The 9,958-nt window shown below is 41.2% G+C and overlaps 1 pseudogene; it reads right to left on the reverse strand.

Annotated features, from left to right (window-relative positions):
- Positions 1–403: 403 nt before the first annotated feature.
- On the reverse strand, positions 404–1,217 carry LOC122751530 (annotated as a pseudogene).
- Between the last annotated feature and the right edge of the window lie 8,741 nt (positions 1,218–9,958).

Raw genomic sequence — 9,958 nt, forward strand, 5'->3', positions numbered from 1 at the left:
GGAGATGGTTTTGTAATCAGAAGAGTGACCCTCACTAATGGGAAACTCTCAACCATGAAAACTGAGAAGAGAGCATTTATTGGGTCGATAGAAATAAGAAAAAGGAAGGGCATTTTGTAGTACTCCACCAGTAGCCGCACAAGTACTTGGACTGAAATGGAACGAAACTCATTAGTAAAGAGAGGCAAAGATGGCCATTCTGCTCTAAACCTCTGACATGGTTACAGTGGGAGAGGGACGAGAATTGAGAAAAGGTGTGGATTATAGCTCAGTTGTAAAAAAATACCTTTGGGCAGGGGCAGGGAAAGAACTTCAGGCTGAAAAGGAGGCATTCAGAAAGCACATTCCATAAAGCCCTGGAGGAAGACAGGAAGAGGGAGAGGGAGGGCTGCAGTGAGCAGACTCAGGTGTTTGTGATTATTCAGAGTTTGAAGGCTGTCTTGGCCAGCAAACTTGTCAAACTCACCAGTAGTGGCAATGTTGATTGCGTTAATATGGCACTCAACATTTACTTTCTGTTGATGAACTTCACAGCCACCAGAGGCTGTGTGTAATTCACATGGAACTTCTTGCCATAGCAGGGAAAATACATCAGGTCCATGTTGCCATTGGCAGGGAAAATGGCGAAGTCACCAAGGTTTTTGGCATCCTCATTATGCTTTCCTGTACAGGTAACATTCATGCTCTGATTCGTTTCTGCATAGAAGTTGATGACCCAATGCATCTTGATAAAGACACATGGCTGGCCAATGCTGTAGCCATAGTGGGTAGGGTCGCTAATCCCTGAACAGTCACCCATCTGTGTCTTATTGAACTGAGAAGCCCAATGTCTGGTTGTTCATAATAGTGTCCTCTTCTGGGCCTGGATTGAGTCATTGTAGGGTTCCAGGAATTTAATCAAGTATCTGCACTTGCTTGTTCCAGCTGTTGGTGTCAGTGAGGTTGACCAAAAACCTCAAAGTTCTCAATCTTGGGACCAATTATCAGGCCTTGTGTTGCAACCTGGTCCTGGTATGTGGGAATGTGGTTTGAGACAGTCTGTAGCATGACCCACGTGGTGAGGGCAGTTAGAAACCCTTAGAAAATGCGGTAGAAGAGAAGGATGAAGACCCAGCTGGTCCCGGCATATGGTCCATGAACTAGTAAGTCCGTGGGTTTCACATGAACTCTTTCCATTCCTCCATCACCTGTCTCTGGGTCTTCTTTTCAAGGACCATTTCTGCTGCTCTGGGGCTGTGTGCTAGGCGTGCCTGGAGAAGGGGCAGGAGAGGCGGGAAGGTGGGGCGCTAGCCGGAACCCCCGTATGGGGGGTACTTCGGAAAAGCTGACTCGCAATGGGCTGGGAAGACCCCCCAGAAATCAGAGCCTTTCAGGTCGGAGGCTTTGCCTTGGATTCTTGGGTGCTATGCCCTGCGGAGAGAGCAGAGCGCTAGCGGCTGCAGCCCAGATGGAGGAAAAAAAGGCGCTAGGCACAAAACTAAAGGCAACAAAAATGGGGTGCAATCAACACAGAATGGGGAGGAGCAAAGCTCAAAGGGAGGATTGACCCCCGAAACAGGTCAGAGGAGAAGGAACAGTGGGTGTAAAGCGGGCCGGCGAGGATGTAAGGAGAGCTGGGGTGCGAAGAAGCAGCGTGGAGTAGGGAAGAGGGTATTCCCCCAAATCTCGAGTTAGTGCTGTTGAAGGCAAAGGCAGAAGGTGGCGGCCGCTGAATGCTGCTTGTAGGGGGACTGAGAAGGAGTGCGCAGCTGTAGGGGAAGCAGTCTAGGACTTGGGGCAGGAAGGGGAGGGGGCGCGGGGGAAGGGGTTGCAAGGTGAAGGAACAGCTTCATAGCAGTGCGGCCAGACTGAGGTTTACAACCATTACAGCACTAAAACACCAAAGAACGAGCATAAGGTTTTGCATCCATGCCAGCGAAAACTGAAATTATCTGTCAGTGATGCGTATTGACTATCTGATTGATTTAGGTTGAAGCACTTATTTGTTCTAAGCTTTCATCTCTTCAATTGTAAAATGAAGGGTTTGGACCTCATGCTATAAGCTTTCCCTAATCTCTCTATTCTTTAGTATATTCCTCCTTCTCAAATTGCCTTGTGTTTACTTTTCTCTTTACTTGTTATAGTCCTGCCTTCCAAGTAGAACAGTTTATAATCCTCCTCCCAATGCAGAATGTAAACTCCCTGAGGGACTCTGTCTTCTTTTTTTTTTCTTTTCCCCTCAAAATCTAGAATAATGCTGTAGGCCTTAATAAATTGTTGGATTCCATTCCATTCTATTAAATTATTAAAAAAGTAGAAGATATATATAAGATAGTTAATCTTTAAAGGAAATTATTCACATAGAGACTTGAAATATAGAAACCATTTCTTCCATTGCTTTTTGTATTAAAAAGTTAAATAGAAACTGACTGGCTCACAGTTCTAGTTAAGCCACATAGGATGGATGTATTTAGGTGAAATCAACCTAGGGCCAGAGTAGGGTCATGAACTTTATATATTTGACAACTCAGTTAACTCAACGGTTATTAGGTCCCAGAGGACTAAGTCAATATATATGAGAATATCAGGTTATTAATTTATAGTTGCCAAATCGTGTCATTTCTACCTCCACATCTCTCTTCTTTTATTCCCTTCTCTGCCTGCACAAACATCCTAGTTCAGGCCCTTTCTTGCCTGGACAATTCAATAACCTAATTACTCTCCTTGCTTCAACTCTCACTCACTTCACACCATCTTCCACACAGCTTCCTTGATGATTTTCCTGCACAGGTTTGGCCATGTCACCCCCACCTCCTACTCAATAAGCTTCAATTTGCTTTAGGTGCAAATATAAACTTTTCTGTTTGGCGTGTAAAGCCTTCATATGCTGGCCCCAACCTAGCTTTTATTTCCCTTGATTGCACTGTGTTTTTTTTTCACATATTAGACAGTCATTTGAAACATTTTGCCCTTCTGAACTCCTCTTCATGCTCTCCATTTTCCATAATGGTGATTTTAAAGCTGGTTGTCCTCCTATGATGTGGCACTCTCTTGTCCCTTAACTTTTGTTTCTTGGAATACCTAGTTTCCCTTCAGACTCAGCTCAGATGCCACTTTCTGCATGAAAATGTTCCTGCTTCCCCCTCCTCACTAGTATACTTTCCAACAAATCACTTCCTGTTGCTACTGCCAACTTGAAAAATTATTAAAGCAATCAACTTAATGAAATTAAAGGCTTTAATCAGGAAAGAGGAGTTATAGCTTGTGATACCACCACTGCAAGCTAAGAGTACCCAAAGAGTGGGGCCAAAACCAGAATTTATACAAGGTACCAACAACAACAACAACAGAGCATGTGAAAAGGCTGCCTTTGGGTTGATTACCTTTTGTTTCAGCTGTTAAATGTAAAAACATAATAAACAGAGTAATGAGAGTATCTTTGGGAGACCTACTAAGCAATCTGTGGCTAGAATTTCAAAAAAGTATTGTCAGGTCCAGGCAATTTATTAGCCTGAGAAAATGAAGCTAAAAGAAGCCAGTCAGTTCTCTGATAATTGCAGATTGTCACTACCTTGTGGCCAGCCTCCTCTGGTGAGAAGACCTCAAAGTGGAGATGGGCTTGTGCCTTGAGCCTTCCATCTCCTGGATGCAGCTTGTCCCCTAAGGCAAGGCTGTCAAGACATTTTCCAAGTGCTGCTGACAGCCCAGTCTCCCAATTGGGATCTGTAGAATTCCAGTGAAAAGAAGAGCAACCCTTTCTTCTACCATAGGCCTCCCATCTCCTGCTGTACTTGTGTGAGGACAAAGAGTGACATCCTCCACTCAGTGATGAACATTTCTCACTCTTAGTCATACTCTTCACATCTTAGTGATTCTGAGCTATCATTCATCATCATCCAAACTCCACTTCATACCTCCTACCACTCAATTCCTCATTTTGGTCCCCCTCAACACCTGTATCCATAAATGTTATCTTAAACCCACCCAGGCTTACCACTGTGACGTCTGGAATGCCTGTTCCATAGAAAACAAACTTCCTTTCATCTTAAATTGTTTCTTCTCCTTCTTTCTCTCTACTGGCTCTTATTGACAGCTAGCTTCCCCCTGATGACACAGTCTCCCTGGCTATACTTTCCAGTAATGGCTACACTTTCACTCATTCTCCTCAGTTTACTGGTTGAGGCAGGGGAGTTGGAATACACTTTGCTCCCTATTGCCACTTCTAGATTCTCCCCCTTCCTTCATCAGTAACCATTCTTCCTTTGAGGTTTATGCTAATCATATCCACCACCCAACTAAAATACTGGTAAGCTATTGTTTGCAGACCCCCCACATCATTCCTATTCCTTCCTCAGTGATTATGATACCTAGCTTATAATTTTTCTCTCCTCCCCAAGACCTGCCCTTATACTAGGGGACTTCAACATACATACTGATTCTCACTCAAATAACCTAACCACTCAATTCCTCAATGTACTCACCTCCCATAAGCTCCCATAAACTCCAACCCACCTCAGCCATACACAAAAATGGTCATACCCTTGATCTTGCCATAATGTACAAATTTACCACCTCAGTCTTCAAAAATTCTAGAGTCCCCTTATCCAGCCATAATCTATTGGCTTTTGTCCTCTTCCTCTTCCTTCTCTTACATAATCCTACTCTTCTTCTGCAACATGACCTCCAACCTCTTCACCCCTCAATTCTTTACCAAGTGATCTCCCTCAGGCTAGCCAGTTTCTTCTCTTTTCCCCAACTTGATCACTTGGTATACCAATTCAATGCTTAACTAACCTCTTCTCTTGAGTCATTAGTCACCTTATCATAATGCTGATTATACCCAACCAAGTCTCACCCTCAGATCACACCAAATTCATTGTCTTCATTCCTACACCTGTGCTGCTGAATTAAAGTGAAGAAAATCATGGAACCATTCTGACTGGGTCTCCCACAAATTTATATTATATAACATTAACTGGGTCCTTACTACTGCTAGGCAATCCTATTTTACCTCCTTCTTTATCAATTCACTATCACACTCTCCATAGTGACTCTTCTAAATATTTTCATTCCTCCTCTTCCCATAAGTCCTTTTCTTCCAATTCTCTTAGCTGAGAACCTTGCCTCATATTTTAGAGAAAAACAACAACAAAAAACAACCCAAACCTTGAGACCATTTGTTATGAACTTCCTATTCACCCCTCTTACTCACCTCCTATCTCTCAGGTGCCTTTTACCACTTTCTCTTCCTTCACCCCTGTCTCATATGACAAAGTGGCTTTACTCCTTACCAGGGTTAATCCTCTACTTGTTCAAGCAATCCTATTCCATCTCCTCTCCTCCAACAGATTTTTTTTCTTTCATACCCACTCTTACTTATTTTCAGTCTCTCCCTGCCTACTGGCTCCTCTCTTACTGCCTAGAAACATGCCCATTTCTTTCCTATTTTCAAAAATCCCTCTTTTGATCCTCCAATCGTTATTAATTATTGTCCAAATATTTTTTGCCCTTTGCAGTTGAACTCCTTGGAAAGGAACTGTCTATAATGGTGCCTCTAATTTCTCTCCCCTCACTCTCTTCTTAACCCTTTACAATCTAACTATTGTTAATATGGACCACCAGGATTTGATGGAGTTGCCTTATTATCCAAAAAGTATTTTATGAAACCCTGGCTTAATAGGAGCAAAATGCCCTTTGACTGAACTCCATCCACACTGAACCCTGATAGCTAGCAGATAAGTCCCTACTTGGTGACTTCTTTCCTCAGGATAATAAGTCCCTATCTGGGCATCCTCATCCTGGCCAAACTCTTTTTTGGAATCATATAATTTTACAGTGTTTCTGTATTTTCTACATATTTGTTATAACTGATATTGTTAAAACTGCTTTGTATCACATTCATTCTTGTTTCAGTATTGCCTTTTGGGTTGATTTGTATCATGCTAATGAAACTGATAACACCCTGTAACCAGTGAGCAAAGAAACATTATATACCCTTAGGAAGAGGGAGTCTTCGAGCTCCTTCTTTGGAAGGGGTCTCCGAGTGATTCATGCTTGCTTGTTCTTGGGACAAATAAACTGGTACTATGTTTTTCCCTAGCAGTTCTCTGTTCTGTTTTTTTTTTTTTTGGTTTTGGTTTTTGTTTTTGTTTTTGTTTTGTTTTGTTTTGTTTTTCCATAGGAGGACAGGTATGGGAACAAAATTGACACTATCATACCACTGAAATTACTCTATCCAAAATCACTAATGATCTTAGTTGACAAATACAATGACCTTTTCTCAATCCTCACTCTCCTTGACCTCTCTGCAGCCTTGGCCACTCTCTCCTCCTTGATAACGTCTTCTCTCTAGGTTTTTGGACCACCAATCTCTCCTGACTTTCCTCCTACCTGCCTGGCCACTCCTTCTCTGTCTCATTTGCTGAATCCTACTTCACAATGCCTTCTAACAGTAGGTGCTCATCAGGATTCAATACTGGCCCCTCTTCTCTTCTCCCTCTATACTGCTTCACATAATGATCTCATCAGCTCGCATGAATTTAATTACCTTCTCTAAGATGATGATACACAAATCTACCTTTCTTGCCTCAGTCTCTCAGTTGACCTACAATCTGGCATCTCTAAATGCTTTTCAGAAATCTCAAATTAGAAGTCCAGTAGATATCTTAAAAATTTAATATATCCAAAATAGAACTTGTTACTTTTTCCCCCTACAACTAACTTCCCTATAACTATGAAGGGCAACACCATACTTTCTGTCCCTCAGGCTCACAACCCAGGAGTTATCTTAGATTCCTCACTATCTCTCACTGCCCCTGACCCCATATCCAATTTGCAGTCAACCCTTTTTGATTTCACCCTTGTAACATTTCTCAAACATTTCCCTTTCTCTCCTCTGACACTGCCACCACTCTGCTACAGGCCCTCATCACCTCATGCCTAGATTATTGTAACAGCCTGCCGGTAGGTCTGCATGCCTTAAATCTCTCCTCACTTTGATCCATCCTCCATTAATCCACTAAAGTGATGATTTTTCTAAATTATAGGTTTAATAATGTCACCTCCCTACACAATAAACTCCAGTGGCTTCCTGTTGTTTCCAGGAATAAATACAAAATGCTCTACTTGGCATTCAAAGCCTTTTATAACCTGGCATCCTTATGCCTTTACAGTCTTCTTATAGCTTAATTCCTGAACCGCACTTTTCAAGCTGGTGACATTGACCTCCTGCTGTTCCACAAATGAGACACTCCATTTCTTGACTCCACGATTTTTTTTTTCTAGCTCGCCTCCATACCTGTAACTCTCTCTCTCCTCTGCATTTAATACTGACCTCTGTGGCTTCCTTTAAGTCCCAACTAAAATCTCACCTTCTTATTACCTTTCCTGACCCCTCTTAATTCCACTTCCTTTCTTCTCTCAGTTTTTCCCCTATCTATCCTGCAAATAGTTTGCTGCATATGTTTGTTGGCCAGTTGTCTCCCTGACAGCTTTGGATCCAGGGGGCTTCTAGAACAGGTTCAGTGCTATTACAGGTAAGATGTTAAGGAAAAAAGACACAGAGACACAGGATGGGATTGGAAGGACCTCCTGCACTCTGATGGAGGCAGAAGGCAGAGTTTATTGGGACATATAGCATATATATACTTGAGAGAGCAAAGGAATGTCTTTGTGTGAAGCTCCCGCCAAAAAGGATGAGGGAATTGGCTAGTTTATGTTCCACACATAGGTCACGTAGATCTTGGGCCATGTCAGCCTTATCTATGATGAGAACATGTTTCTGTCCTTTGAAGCTTCCTTGGCGCCTATGCAAATGCATCATCCTTGGTGCCCAGCAAATGCATCTGCATCTGGAAGGGATCATTATGGTTTACAGCCATCTTAACAAGGGTTAACTATGAGTCAGCACATATTTTCTGGAAGGGGGAGGCCTGTCTGTGAGCTTTGCTCAAACAGTAAAAGGGGAGCTTGGTTAACCCCTAATATCTCCCCCATTAGTTTGTAAGCTCATTGAGGGAAAGGTCAGTTTTTTTATTCTTTTTTGTATTCCCACTGTTTAGCACAGCACCTAGCATATAGTATGTACTTAATAAATGTTTATTAATAGGTATATCAATTTTGTATCTACTTCAATATATCATATATTATATATTAAAGTATACATACACCTACTTATCTATATGTATATGTGTATCTCTATAATTATATGTGCTATATCCTTCCACAGAAAGTTAAGCTCCTTGAGGGCAGGGACTATTTCATTTTTGTATTTGTATTCATCCTCAATGCTTAGTACCGAGTAGGTGCTTAATGGTTAATTGATTAACAAAGAAAACATAACTGCTGATACTAGAATGTTCCTGTTAGGGGGCTGACACATTCTTTCCCAGTATGAAAGTAGCCTTTGTTATCAGAAAACCAAGTCAGCATCAGAAGGTTTCATGGTAAACAGAGTAGAGTGAAAGCAAAGGGAATAGGTAGGAATATCATGATCAAATTATGAGATTTACTGTGCACTAAAGAGACACATTTGCACGCAAATATATTTTGGTCCTTTCTCCCAAAGGCCGACCTCCTTTATCACAACCTTGTGGTGCTTGTGTATGCTGAAAAGTTGGGAAACCTCTTCTCTAATGCTTAGTCCCCACTGGATGTATTCTCTCCATCCATTTGTTAAGAGCTAGTGATTAGCACTCTAATGACATTTAGCCAGGAAACACTGGTTAAGTAATATTTACTTCAAATGTATAGCAAGAACAAATATACAAACATTTCCTACAACACCAGGGTATGTAATATCCCCAATACTGCTTTAGTCTTTGAAGGAAAATAGGTTCAAAATCTAGCTCAGTTCCTACAATCCTATATAGCAAAGCTTCCATCAAGTTCACATTCAAGAGCATCATTGCTGACAGATGAGTTGTCATTTTACCTTGCACTGGCATGGATTCAGAAGGGTAATCCTTGTTCCTTGGGGTCTCATGATTATACTAGCTGAAAAACTCACTTTGTAATAGCAGGCTCCCATGTAGGTGAGGGCTGCATTCTTTCACTTTAGAATAGGAAAAGGCAAATGAAAAGGCCAAGGATAAAGGCCTTAAGTAACCATAAGATCTCAGAAAGGTAGAAAGTTCTAAAGTTATTCCACCTTACCGCATGTTTTCTGTAAGCAAAAGAGTAACCAAACTATAGAAGATGCAAATGGAGTATCAAAATTGACTTAGGCAATTTGGAAAACCTTTAATAGTTTTGTGTTCTCAGACAATCAAAACAAAACAAAACAAACAAAAAAACCTCTTCTCAAGTATATAGTTAGACATTGGAATCAGTTACAAAATGTTCATACATGTTTCAAGGCAGTTTCCTTATATGTCATTAGGGTTCTTTCAGAAGCAAATTTCCTGCATGTCCCTTTTGGAGAACTTGCAAGTTGATGGTGTTTGTGCATGTAGCTGACTCCAGTTTTACTTGGCAGAATGACTCAAATATTTTTGCAATAATGAGCTTAGTATGTCATTTATTGAACTATGCTAAGTAAAAACACTCAAATATAGACTACTTTGTTCATTGACTAGATTCCATTCAGAGTAGAGTACAACCATCCTGTTTTGACAACATTATCTTAGATATGTTAAAGTAAAATTGTATTTTATACCAGTTATATTTCAGTGTCCTACAGAGAAGAGAATCCTTTAAAGTAATTTGGGAAACACCTTAATGCAGAGATTCTTAACTTCTCTTGTGTCATGGACCATTGGCAGTCTGATAAAAAGATGCCTTCTCAGGCTTTTAAAATAATTGAAGGAAATTCTAAATTTCACTCAGAGGTTAGTTTTTAAAAAGCTATGGCAGACAGCTAGGTGGTGTAGTTGATGAAGCACCAGCCCTGGATTCAGGAGGACCTGAGTTCAAATCTGGCCTCAGATACTTAACACTTACTAGCTCTGTGACCCTTCAAGTAACTTAACCCTCATTGCTC

This window comes from Dromiciops gliroides, chromosome 3 (genome assembly GCF_019393635.1).
Source record: "Dromiciops gliroides isolate mDroGli1 chromosome 3, mDroGli1.pri, whole genome shotgun sequence".
NCBI classification, from domain to species: Eukaryota; Metazoa; Chordata; class Mammalia; order Microbiotheria; family Microbiotheriidae; genus Dromiciops; species Dromiciops gliroides.